The sequence below is a fragment of the Leucopleurus acutus genome (assembly GCF_964270905.1).
Source record: "Leucopleurus acutus genome assembly, chromosome: 2".
In the NCBI taxonomy this organism is placed as follows: domain Eukaryota; kingdom Metazoa; phylum Chordata; class Mammalia; order Artiodactyla; family Delphinidae; genus Leucopleurus; species Leucopleurus acutus.
The window spans coordinates 56,447,640-56,463,026 of NC_139143.1; the positions used below are offsets into that span (position 1 = coordinate 56,447,640).

Sequence of the window (15,387 nt, forward strand, 5' to 3'; positions counted from 1 at the left end):
ATGTGATCACGACTGGCGGTGAGGGAGGCGTGATCACCTGGGTGTGCGCGTGCCTGCTGCCCTTTCGATCCTGCCTTTCCTTCCAAATCAGGAAGGGCGGCCTCTCTGATTCAATGGCACAGCTGTACCTAGCAGCACCCCCGAAGGCAGGTGGAGGCACACCTCGGTCATTCAGATCAAGGTGGGGTCCCTTGCAAAAGCACTCACGTTCCCACACTCCCTTTCTTTTCTGCTTCATCTAGGAATCCGCTCTTTTTATACAAAAGACTCCGGGAGTGGTGGCTCTGTTTTACATCATCAAGGAAACAGTTGGAAAAGGTCACGGTACCATGTTTTGTGCACAAAGGAAAGAGAAAGATCCTAACGATATTCTAAATATATATATTCCGCCTTATTTCCTAGGGATCCCACTGATATCTGCCAAAACACATTTAAAGATGATACGTGAAAACTCGATTATTGTGAAGCTCAAAAACAGAAATCCCCTAAACATCACTGTTCATAACCTTAAACTATTTTAACAATACCTTAAATTTATAAAGCATATCTCGGTGCACAAAGCCCTTTCATGCATACATTCTGATTTAATTCTTACAACCATAATATGAACTAAGTGTTCCAATTTAACGGAAGAGGAAGATGAGTCTCATTGAGGTCATGTGACTTGCCTAAGATCATGGTATGGGGGAGGGGGGAGTAGACAGAAAATAAAACCTGAACTTGAACCCAGATCTTCTGAGTACAACCCAATGTTGAATACTACCTATTCCTTATGGTATTCGCTATGCCAGCCTAACTGGGTTTCTAAAATATTCGTTCTTTGGTGACAAGTCACATAAGCAACTACTAATTCCTGTTAAAATTAATGTAAAAAGCTCACTGTCACCAGAATGGGGAAAAACAAACAAACAAAAAACTCACATGCCAAGCTGCTAATAGCAATATTGTGCATTCACAAGTAAATTATTTACATCAATGTAATTATATTAATAGATTAATCTATCATATAGATAAAATCTATATAACCATAGTTTTTTTTTCAACTTCCACAGATCAGAGAATTTTCACAAAACAAACACAAAAGACTATGGGCTTGCCATACAGTTGTTAACTTTTTCTTCTGCCAAGAAAAGATATTAACTTTGAAAATTCAACTTCAAGTTGAACAAATTTAGCTTCCCAAAAAACTGTATTGCTATTATTTTCTCATTATGCCAGACTGCTAAAAACTTCATCAAGGGCTCAGTCCCGGCCCATTCAGGAACACTGCTGGAGATAAATGTCAGGTCTACCCTAACACGAAGTGTAGAAAGTCCTGAAGTGTGTTAGAATTTGAGAGCAGCTGTAACATCAGCATTTCGCCAGTTATCCAGAGGTAATTCAAGTTAGTAAGAACTGGCATGAATACTTAAAATGTGTTCAGAAGCCATTTTAGCATCAACTACAGGTATGTTTTTCAACGTGCACATAATATAAATAACACTACACGTCAAAGCAAAGGCACAGGCCATGAGAGCTCTCAATACATAGAGCAAATGGAAGCTAAGGAAAAGGAAACATGATGGGAGAATTTGCCTTACATGCCCCCAGCAGCAATCAGATACACTATTTGAATAAGCAAAACAAAAAACAACAAAAAAAGCTCACTTAGCAAAATCGAGTTTATAAGTACACAGCTCTTATAAGCAAAAAGGAGGGAGACGCAAGAGGGAGGAGATATGGGGATATGTGTATATGTATAGCTGATTCACTTTGTTATACAGCAGAAACTAACACACCATTGTAAAGCAATTATACTCCAATAAAGATGTTGAAAAATAAAAAAAAGCACTCATAAAGCAAAGAATGAGGGTCTTTTTCAAAGCACTTTCATATGTTTTATCTCATGTAATTGCTACAAGACTCTTGAGGTTAGGAACAGCTGGTGGTATTACCCGCGTATTACTAATGAGAAGACTAACGCATGTTTATTTATTCATCTGACACTTACAACGATCACAGGGTTCATGGCAGAAGGGGGTCCAGTGGCTGTCCCCCATCCTCAGTGTAAGTATCAAATCCCAAGCTGATGTTCACAAAGGTAAAAAATGGAACTTGCAGGGCTTCCCTGGTGGCGCAGTGGTTGAGAGTCCGCCTGCCAATGTAGGGGACACGGGTTCGTGCCCCGGTCCGGGAAGATCCCACATGTCGCAGAGTGGCTGGGCCCGTGAGCCATGGCCGCTGAGCCTGCGCGTCTGGGGAGAGGCCACAACAGTGAGAGGCCCGCGTACCGCAAAAAAAAAAAAAAAAATGGAACTTGTAAAAGGTGGATTCAGCTGCAGAAAGTGATCCCAGAAACAGAGTGTGTGTGTGTGTGTGTGTGTGTGTGTGTGTGTGTGTGTGTGTGTGTGTGTGTGTGTGTGTGTGTGTGTGTAGGGAGTCTTCAATTTGGGGCTGTTCCTGGTCACGTTTCATCACAGAAAACAGGGCATACTTTCTCTTCGTTCTGTTCCCAAACCCTAACCATGTCTCAGATTGCCATCTCTTAGGTCTGGGTCTCTTTAAGAGCATTTCAGAGCCAGGTTCCAAGCCAGGAAGGCCAACTGTGTCACAGAAATTAACTACTAATTACACACAAACCCTGTGTAAACATTCCAATAAATTACAGTCCCCCTACTTTTCACTAGTTGGGTTTTTTTTGTGTGTGCCTCTACCTGTCACAGGAGAAGGGAGCATGGCGCTGAGCTGGAGCACAGCAGGGAAAGCAGACGGCAGCAACAGTGGGGACAGCCCACTGTCCAGCATTAGCGGTGTCCTTCCCGACAGCAGCTCCTTCATCTGAACCTAGACCCTATGCTGCATATGCTGACAGCCGGGCGGCCTGGAAGCCAGGGCACCCTGGGTGGGTTCACAGAGCCTCTCTGTGAAATTAGCCTATTGATGGATATTTACTGAATACATAATCATGTCTGGGGAACTGTGGTTGATGCCAGAAGACAGAATGGTGTTTTGAAAGGGAAAAGGGACAGAGGCACCTAAAAGACAACTCCTGATAGGGGAATCTGGGAAAAACATCAGATGAATGCTACTGACGTTTAGGTCTGGGGGAGAGGGCTTAGAGGAAAGATCTCTTTTCCTTTGAGTTTTCAGGGATAGTCAGAGAAGGCTCTGTGGAGGAGGTGGCCAATGTTTTGGAGGAAAAACTAATTCAAAAAACATGAATGTAAGATTGGCAACGATGCATATGAAAGGTACTAAGTGGCTAGGCTGAGAGATAGGAAAGGACCAGTCGGAGAGGAGAAGATCTGGACAGCGAGTGGGCAGTGGAAGATGTTCTGCTTGTCTCCCCTATATGAGTGGTTTTCACAAAATGTTCTAAATAATTATTTAACACCATTAGTGCTTCCTATGTGCTAGGCACATGTCAAGGGCTTTATCCAAGATATCTCATTTAATTCTTACTACAACTCTGTGAGGGGGGTACCGAAATTATCCTCACATTACAGATAAGGATAATAAGGCATAGAGGTTAAGTTGTCCAGGTCCCACAGGTAGTAAGGGTGGGACCAGGATTCCTAACCACTGTTATACCACGTCTAGTAAGAAATCATTGTTTCAAACAAGATCATCAGAACATCAATGCAGAGAACGTACAGAGAGCAACACCTTTGGCATAAGTGTATTTTTGCTATTTAATATATATATATATGCATTTATCATACAAAACATGTATGTAATGTAGCATCAATCACTCAAAACATAAGGTGGTTTGGGGGAAGACGAGCACTAAAGCCGGGGGTAGGAGGCCTGCTGCAGTCTTGAATCAGCTTTGACATCCAGTTTATTTCTGTATTTTGTTTTAGTTTCATAGTACTAAGAAAATCCTCAATCATGCAGAAAAGTAATAGTGTGCTAACTTATATCACTGTCTGTGAGCAAACAAGCTCAGGCCTGAATTTTTTAAAAAGACTAACACAGAACTACCAGCCTCCTAATAGCACATTCACACAAAGTTCAAACGAACAAAGAGATGGCAAAGGGAGCTTTACTCCAAGCTTTGCACAAATAAGCCAGGGCAATCATGAACAGTCTCCAAGTATGAAGATTTGGTCTCGAGCACATTGATTACGTGTGTCTTTTTAAATTAGGGTTTTTTTTCATCATTTTCTACTTCCTCGATTCTAAGATACACCTTTCTTTGCAGACAAAGGTATTAGGACTAAGAATATACGAATATGTAACATACAGAATGTAGTAGGGGTTCCCTCCTGAAATGCCATTATTAACTTTTTTTTTTTTTTAGCGGTACGCGGGCCTCTCCCTGCTGTGGCCTCTCCCGTTGCGGAGCACAGGCTCTGGATGCGCAGGCTCAGCGGCCATGGCTCAGGGGCCCAGCCGTTCCGCGGCATGTGGGATCTTCCCGGACCGGGGCACGAACCCATGTCCACTGCATCGGCAGGCGGACTCTCAACCACTGCGCCACCAGGGAAGCCCCATTATTAACTTTTTAGTAGATCTTATAATCAATGGTATGTATCTTGTATTCAAGGAAGTGTGACAGGTAAAATATATATTTTAACTATAAACAAAACGAAAAGACAAACCATGGAATGGGAGAAAATATTTGCAAATGATGCAACTGACAAGGGATTAATTTCCAAAACACACAAACAGCTTACAAACAACCCAGTCAAAAAATGGGTGGAAGACCTAAATAGACATTTTTTTCAAAAAAGACATACAGGTGGCCAATAGGCGTGTGAAAAGATGTTCAACATCGATAATCATTAGAGAAATGCAAATCAAACCTACAGTGAGGAATCACCTCACACCAGTCAGAATGGCCATCATCAAAAAGTCTACAAATAATAAACGCTGGAGAGGGTGTGGAGAAAAGGGAACCCTCCTACACTGTTGGTGGGAATGCAAACTGGTACAGTCACTATGGAGAACAGTATGGAGGTTCTTCAAAAAACTAAAGATAAAGTTACCATATGATCCGGCAATTCCACTCCAGGGCACATATCCAGAAAAGGCAAAAACTCTAATTCGAAAAGATACATGAACCCCAGTGTTCATAGCAGCACTATTTAATAGTCAAGACATGGAAGCAACCTAAGTGTCCATCGACAGACGAATGGATAAAGAAGATGTGGTGCATATATATATGCACAAAATGGAGTATTATTCAGCCAAAGAAAAGAATGAAATAATGCCATCTGCAGCAACATGGATGGAGCTAGAGATTATCATACTAAGTGAAGTAAGTCAGACAGAGAAAGACAAATATCATATGATATCACTTACATGTGGAACCAAAAAGAATGATACAAATGAACTTATTTACAAAACAGAAATAGACTCACAGACATAGAAAACAAACTTACAGTTAGCAAAGGGGAAAGGGCGGGGTAAGGATAAATTAGGCATTTGGGATTAAGAGATACACACTACCATACAGAAAACAGATAAACAACAAGGACCTACTGGATAGCACAGGGAACTATATTCAATATCTTCTAATAACCTATAATGGAAAAGAGTCTGAAAAAGAATATATATATATATAACTGAATCACTTTGCTGTACACCTGAAACATTGTAAATCGACTGCACTTCAATTATACAAAAAGTCAAAAAAAAGATATATTTTAAAAACAACGCAGATGCAGAGAATGGACTTGAGGAAACTGGGAGGGGGAAGGGTAAGCTGGGATGAAGTGAGAGAGTGGCATGGACATATATACACTACCAAATGTAAAACTGATAGCTAGTGGGAAGCAGCCACATAGCACAGGGAGATCAGCTCGGTGCTTTGTGACCACCTAGAGGGGTGGGAAAGGGAGGGTGGGAGGGAGACGCAAGAGGGAAGAGATATGGGAACATAGGTATATGTATAGCTGATTCACTTTGTTATACAGCAGAAACTAACACACCATTGTAAAGCAATTATACTCCAATAAAGATGTTAAAAAAAAAATTGAGACAATTTTGTAAAGCCACCAAAGTCACCTATGGATCTCTGCTGACAAGTCCCTGATCCAGGGCAAAGGGCAGAGGTGTCGGGATGGGAGAGGGAGAAGAGACGCTGCAGGCGTGAGAGGGAGGCAGCCAGCAAAGTGCCCTCAGGAGGATGGAAATGCCACTGGTCCTGGTACTCTTTCCTGAGAGCTCACTGTGTGTCAATCACTTTATATTAGACAAAATTTTCTTTTGGCGGTACGCGGCCCTCTCACTGTTGTGGCCCCTCCCGTTGCGGAGCACAGGCTCTGGACGCGCAGGCTCAGCGGCCATGGCTCACGGGCCCAGCCACTCCGTGGCATGTGGGATCTTCCCGGACTGGGGCACGAACCCGTGTCCCCTGCATCAGCAGGCGGATTCTCAACCACTGTGCCACCAGGCAAGCCCAAATTTTGATTAAAGTAGGACCTCGTAGAAATCCATGTAGTGGGGGAGACGGGCTTTCTGAAGGCTTTCTCTTTAGTATGCTCCCATTTCACCCTCCCCCGGCCCAGTCATTACAACCACACGGAACTGTCACACTTCACTGTGGCCTCAGAATCACAAGAGAGCTTGTTAAAAATACAGATTCCTTCTTCCTAGCTCTGTAGCTGCCAGTTCATTAGACCCAGGAAGAGCCCAGGAATCTGAAATTACATTAATTGCCCCCAGGCAATTCTAAGACGGCCCACACTCTGAGGGGCACTGAAAGAAAGTCCTCAATAAATATTTTTCTAGTGAATGATACATTGAGGGAAAAATGAAGAGACCTTTTGGCTGCCTAGTGCCAGAGGCTGGCACTGCGCCAACCAGTCTGGCTGGGATTCCGTAAGGATTTGGCCTCCAGGGTGAGCCAGTTGAAAGTACCTGAAACAGCCACTGAGTCACCAACACACCACCCCCAGTTAATTTCTGCCCCTTAGTCCTAAGGCCTGGGGTTGCCTCAGAACAGAGAGATCATAGCCTAAGGCTGCATGACACACCAGGCACCTGAGGCCTCTGGCCACGGATCAGAAATTAAATTGTGTATTAGAGTGGGCTAAAAGAAAGGCAAAGAGCCCTGAGCCAGCTTAATGGTTCTGCACAGGTGAAAGATCTGGAGACTGGCTTGGTGAACGTGTGGTGTGAATTTCAGGCACCTGATCAGGAGGCAAAGTTCGCATATTTGGAATCAACCCTAAACACGCTGACATCTCTGGTTTGACAAGTTATTAAGAAATCAAAATGGATATGAAAGAGTAGGAATAATTTCAAGGTAGAAGCAGCTATGGATGGGAAGGAGAAAGAAAGCAAACCACAGGTTTTTTTTTATCCCACGGAGGGAACCAGGGACTGGAAACTGTGGACCCCAGGCTCTGGCCCAGCGGGCAGGGAGCAAGGAGAAAGGCATTGCAGGGTTTAGAGGGAGGACAAGTGATTCACACGGAGAACAGGCTGCCAAAGGCAGCAGCAGAAGCTACAAACATAAATGTTTTTTTTTTCCACCTGAAAAGCCGATATCTTTATTTTTTTTTTAACATCTTTATCGGAGTATAATTGCTTTACATTGGGGTGTTAGTTTCTGCTGTATAACAAAGTGAATCAGCTATGCATATACATATGTTCCCATATCTCCTCCCTCTTGCGTCTCCCTCCCACCCTCCCTATCCCACCCCTCTAGGTGGTCACAAAGCACCAAGCTGAGCTCCCTGTGCTATGCAGCTGCTTCCCACTAGCTATCTATTTTACATTTGGTAGTGTATATATGTCCATGCCACTCTCTCACTTCATCCCAGCTTACCCTTCCCCCTCCCCGTGTCCTCAAGTGCATTCTCTACGTCTGCGTCTTTATTCCTGTCCTGCCCCCAGGTTCTTCAGAACCTTTTTTTTTTTTTTTAGATTCCATATATATGTGTTAGCATACGGCATTTGTTTTTCTCTTTCTGACTTACTTCACTCTGTATGACAGATTCTAGGTCCATCCACCTCAATGTGTTTTTAAAAAGAGACACTCTGGGGCTTCCCTGGTGGCGCAGTGGTTGAGAGTCCGCCTGCCGATGCAGGGGACGCGGGTTCATGCCCCAGTCAGGGAAGATCCCACATACCGCGGAGCGGCTGGGCCCGTGAGCCATGGCCGCTGAGCCTGCGCGTCCGGAGCCTGTGCTCCACAATGGGAGAGGCCACAGCAGTGAGAGGCCCACGTACCGCAAAAAAAAAAAAAAAGACACTCTGAGGAGGAAAACGGGATTACAGAGTACAATGCTAGTGAGGAAGGTGGGCGGGCCTGGTAGGTTTCAGTCCCCCAAAGTTTCCCCAGTCAACGCTCTGAATTGTGCTGACGCAGGGCAAGGTGCCCAGGAGTGAAGTCTGGGAGGGCCCAGGAGGTGTGCCACACCTTCTGTCACAGCTTACTCTGCTCACGGGGACACACACCCCTCACTCACTCACTCTCCCTCTACTGGGGGCAGTTCAAGCGCCGAATTAGAAACCAGAACAGCTAGTTTTAAAGCTCACTGCCTGCGTCTTCAGAGCAATGAGACAGGTTTCTCAAACTCACTCCATAGACTGAATTTGTCCAGGAGATTCCAGAGTAACATTTGAAAAAAGGCCTATAATCCGTTTACTCGCTTTTCACAGTCTCCCCCCGCCTCCCCACCTCTTTCTTCCCTACCCAGCTCAAATTCCACCTCTCCTGATTCTCATTTTATTGGTGAAAGCCAACTCTCCACCTACTTCCTTGCCTGAACCTCAGGGGCCAAATGTGACTACAGGAAAACACAACACAGTCACTGGTCTCACTTTCACCCCAGCCCCATTAACCCCGAGCGGGTCCTCCATGCTGCCCGGCGATCAGATCCCCACTGCACTTAGTCCCTCGCTCCAACTTCCAGCATTTCCCTCCTCCCACCTTCGGCTCATGACCTGACTTTCTATTTCATCGAGACAATAGAAGCAATAGGGGAATTTCTACACGCTTCCGTCACCACGTCTCCCCCCCATCCCAGCCTCTGCAGCCTCCCTCCCAGGACTATGGATGAACCATGAAGCTGGGCTCCAAGCCTCGCCCTCCAGCCTGTGCTCTGATGGGCGAGGAGCCCACCCCCTCTCACCTGCTTTCGAAGGCCGCTCCACCAGCTGTCCTCTCTCTCCAGCAGCAATGATTTTTACCTTGAATGACTCATTCTCACCAAAAAGCAAGTGGTATTTCTTCTACCTGCCCCACTCTCTCTGCTTCTCTTTCAACAGAACTCAACACAACGGTCTGTATGGTTGTCTCCAAACCTCTCTTAAACCTTCTCCAATCAGGTTTTCGCCCCTCCCACTTTCCCCTCCTGGCCTCTGATGATTAATTCCTAGCCCTTATCTGCCTTGACCCATCTCTAGGCAGCATTTGATTCAGCTGATCACCGCTACTTCTTCCTGAAGCACTCTCTTCCCTTGGCCTATAGGACACCCTGCCCCCCCACGGCTCCTTCTCAGTCTTCTTGCTAACTCCTTAACTCACCCACATCTTAACACTGGAACTTAGTTCTGGAACCTCTTCTCTATAGTTAGATATTTCCTTCCTTGACGGTTTATCCAGTCTTTGCACTTTAAATACCATTCTATACACAGAAAACTCCTGAATTTATTATCTCCAGCCTAGGCTTCTACCCTGAATCCATTTACCCAACTCTCTCCTTACACCACATCAAATAAGCATCGCAAATTTTTCATTCATGTCCAAACTCAATTCTTTATCTTCCTCCCCATCTACTTCACCTCTCAGCCTTCACGGGAAAGGGGCAGACTAACTTCTGGTATCCACTTATTAATCCCTTTGTGTATTAGACAAGTCACAGGTGAACAGACACTGGTATCAACTGGTATCAGATTCCAGGTGTCATCTATATTACAGGGACCCAGACGACTGCAAGGACACAGGAACAGGCTCGCACAGACAGGGATGTGGGGGAAAAAACAGCCTATTCCAGAGCATGAGTGATCGGTTACAGGAGTCTACAAATTGTACCAACTAGACACCTTATCCTAGGTCAGCTGGTACACCTTATCACTCTGACACCGTAAGATGATGGTAGGTTCCTGGCCCCTATCTGTCAAATGAGCTCTGAGTATGTTCTGTTCCCAGAGCATGTGGAGGAGGTGGTGATGAAAACTAAAGCAGAGATGAGCAAACAACATTCCCTAGTCGCATGGAACTCAGCACCGAACACGTTCTCTGCAGATACTATAAAATCAGAGAAACTTCAGGAAGCTGGAGACGGCAGTTTTCCACCAACCCTCGGATGTGGCATTATTCTTTCAACATACAACAATTATATGTTGTATACGTACAATTATTTTTTCAGCAACGAGGCAAAAAGTGAGTTCTCTGTTAACCATTTAGCACAGATTAACTATGTGTAGCTGGGAGAAGGCAACTTAAGGAGCGTCACGGGCTCTGTCACAGACCGAAGGACTTCTGAGAGGGAGGAAGACTCTCAGAAAGCATCAGACCACAGGTTGCCTCTTCTTTCCAAAAGCCAGGAAACAGTATAAAAATCTTCCCCACAGCAGCACAGAGCACCGAGGCAGTCGTAACAGATACAGCTGGCGCACCTGTGAAGCCGAAGAACGCACGCCTCCAAAAGTGTCTGCGTCTGCATGAGTTATCAACACCAGGTGAGAAGAGAAATAGCTTGATGAAAAATACAGATGAAATGTAGAAATACAGATCAAAACGACTGGACTTGAAGAGCACAGATTGGAGGGACTGCAGACAGCGAATGGGAACCCCCGCAATCTGTATATTATATTCCTGGTACCACAAACAGCAGAGAACATAAAACCAGAATGACGACAGGGAAATCAGACTCAGCCCAGAATCGGGAGAAAGCCAGATCTGAGAGCCACACCTCACCCAGGTGAAGAAGGTTAGAAGTTAATAATGGAGCCACGGTAACATCTGCGGAGTGAACAGCACTGAGGGAGAAGGTGCTGTCCTGGAGAAGCAACACCTATCCAGATTAGAAGAAATGAAAGGAATTAAACTCGTAAGAAGAGGGGAGAGTCTGCAAATGGAGGAGACCTTGGGAGAGACAGTCAAAACAGGAAGAAGCAGCCAGCAGAACCGTAGACTGCTTTGCATCTTTCTACCACAAGAGGGAGGGAAGCCAAGAATACAGTTGGAGTGTGACCAAGCCAAGTTGAAATTTTGGGAGAGACTAAATTGAGCACAGCACGCAGGACTCCAGGTTGCCCTGACAATGGGAACTCTCCCCCACCCTTACAATCATGCATGCTCATGAGAAAAGCTACATGCAAATGAAGTCAACGGTAATCAATGGCAGAGCCACACAAGGTCACAGGAGGCATTTAGGAAGGGTCTGTGCGGCAGAAAAGGGATGCAAACACCAGGGAAGCATTTAACTTACATAGAAGAAGGTTAAACTGAGTCCACATGTTTGAGAGAGCTTCAACGTACAGTGTAAACCTGAAGGTTCTCCTAATGGTTTGGTTATAACTGGCGCCAATAAATCTTACGTATTTGTTGTAACCACTGAATAGAAGAGGCATTGGACGGGGAAATAGGGACTCCCTTTACTTTGTGGTCTCTGTGAAGAAATACAGTGGCTGGGTGAATTGGGCCTTCCAGGAATAGTGGTAGAAAGGGAGAGCAACAGTTATATCTGCGTCTTATTAGCAGTGGTAATAATAAAAGGCACAGGGGGTAATTTTTCTCTAAGTAGAAACATACATATATACATACATCTATTTAGAGTACTCAGGTGACTAGTTGTTCATAGTTAATTCAGTGCTGTGTAACCAGTTCTAATATATATGTAAAGTTTTGTCATTAAAAGATCTTAAGTTAAAATTAAGAGAAGAAAAATACATACTCAGGTATCGCTGACACAGGCTTTCAGAATCTGCACGTTTTCAACCAAGATCCTAGGCATCTCTAATCTCATACTTTCAATGGGCGTAAGCGGGAGAGGGGTGGTAGGTGAATTAGTCTGTACTATTTATTTAAAAAAATTTTTTTTTAGTTTATTTATTTTTGGTTGTGTTGGCTCTTCGTTGCTGCGTGCAGGCTTGCTCTAGTTGCGGTGAGCGGGGGCTACTCTTCGTTGAGGTGCGCAGGTTTCTCATTGCAGTGGCTTCTCTTGTTGTGGAGCATGAGCTCTAGGTGTGCGGGCTTCAGTAGTTGCAGCACACTGGCTCAGTAGTTGTGGCAAACAGGCTCAGTAGTTGTGGCTCACGGGCTCTAGAGTGCAGGCTCAGTAGTTGTGGCACACGGGCTTAGTTGCTCTGCAGCATGTGGGATCTTCCTGGACCAGAGCTCAAACCAATGTCCCCTGCATTGGCAGGCGGATTCTTAACCACTGCACCACCAGGGAAGCCCAGTCTGTACTACTTAAATTGTTATTTTCCCCCATCCTGGATCCTCTTTCCTGTCCAAGCTAAATGGTTGAATTTGGGTAAATTAAAAGTGTTTAAAACAAGACAACAGGTTATGCTAAGCCCCATGTCACCAATGCAAAACTTCATTTCAGTGTCAGCCTCTCCCACAAATGGGCTCTTAAACCAGTCAATCAGGAATCACCTGTTCAGCACTAGTGACCAGGTGAGTCATCTGCACCAGCATCTTCCTGATAAAACCCTGGCACGCCCCAAAGGAAAGTGACCTTGCCACAACTAATCCACTTTTTACTAACTTCCTGGTCCAGCGCCCTTCTGCCTACAAAAGCCTTTCGTTTTTTGAACAGCTCCTCAGAGCTCCTTTCCAGCTGCTAGATGGGATGCTGCCCAATTCATGAATGGCTGAATAAAGTCAATAATATCTTTGAAATTCACTCAGTTGAATTTTGGTTTATTTAACAAAAGCTTGTATGATGTGACTCCACCATATATTGCAAGCCCTACACCCACCAGACTGAAGAGTCCACAGCTCTGAACCTTCCTCTAGTAGCAGAGAACCCTAACTCCAGGATGTGTATCCAGCTCCTGCAAGAGAGCTCTGCCTGGGCCATGCTTTCCACCCCAGTCTCCTGCTCAAAGGAAGCCCAGACATTGATGGCTCCTTCTCTTCCTAAGGAGCCAGACTTTGTCCTTGTTCCACCGGCCTTTTTCATCCACCTTCTCCTGAATCAAGGGGTCGTTACCCATCTAACTACGACCATGACCTCTGCCTGTGGACTCTTGGCTCCATGCCCTCCCCCTAGATCCAATGCTTTGGAAAGTGATGTCATTTCAAAGTGGGCATGAGTTCATTCTGCCCCATAAGCAGCCACTTTTTGGAAATCAGCCCAACAGCTCATTGAGTTCCCTCAAGTCTGGATCCAGCCACAGGGGTAGCAGGAGGCCTTCAGTAAACTGAAGTTCAATGACTGATGTCATTGTCAGAGGTACTGTGAGTCTGTGGCCCTGGGAGCCCATGCAATCCAAGGTTTCAGAGAATCTGCAGCTTGACCTCTTCTCCCTGCTTCCTCGGTAGAGCACACCTGCGTTCACTGTGTCTGGGTGACCTCCATACCTATGTTGGACAGATAACCTGAGGGAGACTGGAATTTGAAGAGAGCACCAGGAGAGCAGGAATCATGGCACTTTTTTTTCCCTCTGTTTCCCCAGTGCCTAGCACACTGCTTGACACATCACAGATGCTCACTAATATATGTCGAAAGAATGAATGAATGAACAAAGGAACTAATGTAAGTGATGAGTAATTCCTGTTTATCTCAGTACCTTCTGAGCCTTGGCTCCGGAGGACCAACAGATCTCGCCTTTATCTTCAAATGCAACACTTCTCCCTTCAGGCTTTCAATGCATTTATCACATCACTTAGGTGAGTCTACACATGTAAGTGAAATACATCCCTCCCAAAGCCCCGCAAATGACACCAGCCGCTGTGGGGACAGTGCTGTCATTTCCAGAGGTGCCTGGTTAATCTGAGTGACACGGCTTCAAGACAACCTTCACATCTCAAATGAGGAGCAACTGGACTCATCAACCTCGCCTCCCTGACCTCCTTCCTGCCACCCCACAACTGGTGAGAATCCCAGAGTGTCCTCAAGGGTTTTCTAGGTCACACATAACCCCCCTGGGCTTTCTGGGCATACGCTGGTCCTTGGGACTTCTTCACTGCCCTGTAGAGCTTTGGCATAATAGCCTGTGGCTGTTTTCTGCAAAGCTCTACCTGCCTGGGAGCTTGGGAATGGGTCCAGGTTAGTGATGGACATTTACTAGGTACCTACTTGTACGGGCTTTATGCAGACCCTGGCTCTTCCTCCATGACAATCTGGTTGAGTCTCACCTGAGACAGCATTTCCTTTCCTTCCGGTATAGATTATGTCCAGAAGTCCTTCTAAAGGGGGCTTTTTGTAAGCCACCCCATGTTCCACCCATTATTTATACAGACGGAATCAGGTTAGAAGGAAAGGTAAAGGTAGACTGTGGGAGGGCAGGTAAGATGGGTGATTGCTCCAAACGGATCTGCCTTGGGGTGGGCTGGCTGGATGCATAGGAGGGTACGGACCTTTATCAGCACCTGTTTACAAAGATAATTTGCCCAAATTGCTTTGCCCCCCCCCCCAGGCCTCCTATGTATCAAAGCACACACCTCCCACCCTTTCATTTTAGAACTTAGACTCTGCACCATGCCTTTCATAACTTGTTGAGATCAGACTCTGGGAGGTGGAAGACACTTCAGTGGTCACTCTAACATCCCACACAGACAGTTAGATAGCCCTGTCTTGTACACCAGCTCAGAACTTTCCCAACATGCCTGATCCCATGAATCACCAGGGGCACGTGGAAAAAATGTAGCTCAGCTCACCAACTATTCAAAGACACATGAAATCAAAATCTCCAAGGGCCTGTGAATCAGAATTTTCAACAAGCATCCCTAGTGAGTCTTACAATTAAGCGTGTTACTTATGTGCCTGTAATGCAATGGTTCTTGAGGGAAGCTACATATTAGAATCAGCTAGGAAGCTTTAAAAAGAAAATCAATGACAGGTCTTTACCCCTAGCTATTCCTACTTAACTCGTCTGGAGTAGAGCCCAGGCGATGTCAATTTTTAAAGCTCCCTCCCAGCTGCTTCTAGTGTGCGGCCAGGGGTGGGAACTACCGGAATACCTTCCCAGACCAGTGGTAAGCTCTTTGAAGACAGCAACCAACAAATCTATACCTCCTGGTGCCCCTCACTGAATCCCACCACCATGTCGAACCAGTAGCAGAACAAAACGGCTGAGCTGATCTAACTAGCAGTTCACCCCTCAAATATGGCATGTAATTTCCTAACTATATTAAGAAGCTGTGTACTTAGCAAGAGGCCGAAAAACAGAGGCAAATAAACTGCTAAGTATAGATTATGTCCAGAAGTCCTTCTAAAAGGGGCTTTTTGTAAGCTACCCCATGTTCCACCCATTATTTATACAGACAGAATC

General features: G+C 45.3%; 1 protein-coding gene across 3 annotated transcripts in view; it reads right to left on the bottom strand.

Moving 5' to 3' along the window:
• Positions 1 to 15,387, bottom strand: part of CACNA1E (calcium voltage-gated channel subunit alpha1 E) — a gene marked incomplete at both ends in the record, with an annotated part of 298,648 nt that overhangs the window by 187,069 nt on the left and 96,192 nt on the right. The gene's annotated exons all lie outside the window — the stretch shown is intronic.